Genomic DNA, 4,152 nt, shown 5'->3' with positions numbered 1-4,152 from the left:
GTCCATCCAGTCTGCCCAAGAAGATAAATTCATATGTGCTACTTTTTTTATTTCTACTGTCCTCTTCAGTGCACAGACCGTATAAGTCTGGCCAGCCCTATCCCCACCTCCCAACCACCAACCCCGCCTCCCAACCACCAGCTCTGGCACAGACTGTATAAGTCTGCCCAGCACTATCCCTGCCACCCAGCACCGGCTCTGGCACAGACCGTATAAGTCTGTCCAGCACTAGTCCCGCCTCCCAACCACCAGCCCCAGCACAGACCGTATATGTCTGCCCACACTAGCCCCGCCTCCCAACCACCAGCTCTGCCACCCATTCTAGGCTAAGCTCCTGAGGATCCCTTTCTTCTGCACAGGATTCCTTTATGTTTATCCCACGCATGTTTGAATTCCGTTACCATTTTCATCACCACCTCCCGCGGGAGGGCATTCCAAGCATCCACCACCCTCTCCGTGAAAAAATACTTCCTGACATTCTTCTTGAGTCTGCCCCCCTTCAATCTCATTTCATGCCCTCTCGTTCTACCGCCTTCCCATCTCCGGAAAAGGTTCGTTTGCGGATTAATACCTTTCAAATATTTGAACGTCTGTATTGTATCACCCCTGTTCCTCCTTTATCCAACATGAATTTCAGTGTTTTTCTACTCGTTATAAATATGTGATGTTTTGTTTCGTACCATAATGATATTTTTCACCACTTATTGAGCCTTAATGCTAGTTAAGCAACGGAAGGGCCAAGGGGCACCATGTCTGGCCTATGCTTAAGAGCATCAGTTGGCCTTAATACAGTCCTGACATCCTTAATGAATATAAAGGCGATAAGTTTGCATAGAACAGAGATAATATGAATGCAGATCTCTCTCATACATATTCAGTAGGGTTATTCTGTAACCCCAATCTGTTTGCAGCTCTGGAGAATGAGTCACAAATACCACAGACTAAGAATGGGGAATGAACTAATACAACACCAGGGTAAGGCCTGGTTCAACAAACACATTTGATTATTTTTCTGAACCTGAGGTAACGTGTTTGCATGTGCAGGTCTAGAGATATTTTGTTCCATCTTCTGGGTGCAAGGCAGCTGAATGCTCAGTAACCTTGCTGATACCAGTGGCCGGGAGGACAAAAGATTGGAAATGAAAGGGAGCAGCAGATGGGACAGGTACTCAGGAGGCCGTCAATCTAAGCTTGAAGACAATGAGTAGTGTTTTGAATATTACCCTGCTCAGGGACGGTCTTAACAATTTCAGGGCCCCCCCCCCCCCCCCATAATTTATCAGTGTTTAACAGGAAGTTAGAGCTCTCGGAACCCCACACCTTGATGTGCATCCACCACGTTTCAGTAAAAAGCAGCAGCGATTTTCATATCCCATCAGCTGCTGAACCCAGAGCTTCCTCACTGCTGCATCCCGCCCTTGCAGAAGCAGGAAGTGACATCAAAAAGGGGCAGGATGCAGCAGCAAGGAAGCTCTGGGTTCAGCAGCTGATGGGATATGAAAATCGCTGCCCCTGCTTGATGCTCTCTACTGAAATGTAGATGCACTATAAGGTACAGAGCAGGGAGGTGTTCCAAGACAGGAGGACAGACGTGCCAGAGATGTGGGGCCCTGAGCGACCGCCCCTGTTGCCCCTGCCTAAGACCGGCCCTGACCCTGCTTTCAACAAGGAGCCAGTACAAGTTTTGTAAAATTGGTTTCATGCATCGGCTTTTAGGACTTTCCAGTTATTATTTGAAGAGTTACTAAAATGCAGACAGTAGAACCCTCTGGGATCTGCTTGATCGCTCAACTGAAACGCACAGGTAATAGCTCATGTAAACTACAAACCCTATTCTAGCTGGTAAGACACACATCCCGAGCACTATGACACTGTATCCAGGTATGAGCCAGCTTTGATGCTACTGGACAGTCTTCTGGTTTGAAAAAGCAGATTTTCGCCCTCTACCACAAAGTAGCATTTAAGGTCATGCAAGATGTGTAGAGTCTCTGGTAGTTTTAAAGGTAATCAATAGAAATAAAACAAAATAAAACATGGAAAAGAAAATAAGATACCTTTTTTATTGGATATAACAATACATTTTTTGATTAGCTTTCGAAGGTAGCCCTTCTTCGTTAGTATCTGACGAAGAAGCAGGGCCGTGCCAACACGGTAAGCGAGGTAAGCATGGCAGGAGGGCGCCATCCTCTGGGGGGTGCCCCGCCGCACCATGCTTACCTCGCCCTCTTCTCCCCAGATCCTTTTCCTTTTTTTTTTTTGTTTAAATTTACCTCTGTCCGGCAGCAGTGTAGCGTTAGTGAAGAGGCGGCGCTCCCCCGCCCCGACGTGTCAGTCTTCCCTTCGCTCAGTTCTGCCTTCTTCTGACATCAGAAATGACGTCAGAAGAAGGCGGGACACTGAGCGAAGGGAAGAATTACACGTCAGGGCGGGGGAGCACCGCCTCCTTCTCACTAACGCTACGCTGCCGCCGGACAGAGGTAAATTTAAACAAAAAAAAAAGGAAAAGGATCTGTGGAGAAGAGGGCGGGTAGTGTAGCGATTGTTTTCGGGGGGGCGGGGCCAACTGCAGGTGGGCGCCGGAGACCCTAGGCACAGCCCTGCGAAGGGCTACATTCAAAAGCTAATAAAAAAATGTGTTATGTCCAATAAAAAAGGTATCATCTTATTTTCTTTTCCATGTTTTATTTCTATTGATTACCTTTAAAAGTGGACTAACACGGCTACCATATCTCTCTACTCAAGATAGTAGTTTTACCAATGTTGAAGTGACCTGTGCCAAGGTCCTGGCAGTTTCTTTTTGTGACGTACTTGTGGGACTGTGGCTTCCAGGGTTGGGGTGGGGGGGGGGGGGGGGAGTACGGTTGGGGACATAAATTAGGAAGGTTGATGGTTGTTCTGTCAGTAACAATAGAAATGCTATGCAACATTTTCGTGCTGAGTGGTGGGGCTTTATATTGTATTGTTCAACAATGGCTCGTATTTGGCTTTGGCACTCATTCAGAAATAAATAAAAATAAATTATAAAAAGAAAAGATGAACATTTTGTAACATTTATTTTGGAGAGCAGAGTACATGAAAAATAACCACTAGCCCTGTGCATCTTATTTTTTTTAAAGAGTGTGGGCTTTACCTTTTAAAGTCTGTCATGTATTTGGATTTTGCTCACAAATTTTTCAGTGGTAGCTGAAGGTGAGTTACATACAGGTACTCTGGATATTTCTCTGTCCCAGGAGGGCCCACAATCTAAGTTTGTACCTGAGGCAATGGAGGGTTAAGTGACTTGCCCATGATCACAGGGAGCAACAATGGGATTTGAACCAGCCACCTCTGGATTGCAAGACCAGTGCTCTAACCACTAGGTCACTCCTCCACTAGCAACATTCCATGTAGAATCTCAAATAGTAGCAACATTCCAGAATCTCAAAAAGTGGCAACATTCCATGTAGAATCTCAAATATTTATTTAGATTTTGCTCACACCTTTTTCAGTAAGTAGTTCAAGGTGAGTTACATTCAGGTACTCTGGATATTTCTCTGTTCCAGGAGGGCTCACAATTTAAATTTGTATCTGAGGCAATGGAGGGTTAAGTGACTTGCCCAAGATCACAAGGAGCAGCCATGGGATCTGAACTGGCCACCTCTGTATTGCAAGACTGGTACTCTAACCACTAGGCCACTCCTCCACTAGCAACATTCCATCTAAAAGCCTACCCTTGCAGATCACCAATGCAGCCGCGCAGGCTTCTGTTTCTGTGAGTCTGATGTACAGGACGTGTTGCTGATCTGCAAGGGCAGGCTTCTACATGGCATGTTGCTAGTGGAATAGCAACATTAACATTCCATGTAGAATCTCAAATAGTAGCAACATTCCATGTGGAATCTTCAATAGTTGCAATATTCCATATATTTGGATTTTGCTCACAAATTTTTCAGTGGTAGCTCAAGGTGAGTTACATACAGGTACACTGGGTATTTCTCTGTCCCTGGAGGGCTCACAATCTAACTTTGGACCTGAGGTAATGGAGGGTTAAATGACTTGCTGTGCCAGATTGACATGAATGAAGGAGGCAGACACAATAACATACCACACCAGAAGTACAGTGAGGTGAATGGTCAAAATATATTTGAAACTGCTTTGAAGTGCAGCCCCTGG

The sequence above is a fragment of the Microcaecilia unicolor genome, chromosome 12, assembly GCF_901765095.1.
Source record: "Microcaecilia unicolor chromosome 12, aMicUni1.1, whole genome shotgun sequence".
Classification (NCBI taxonomy): Eukaryota; Metazoa; Chordata; class Amphibia; order Gymnophiona; family Siphonopidae; genus Microcaecilia; species Microcaecilia unicolor.
This window is presented reverse-complemented; position numbering follows the sequence as displayed.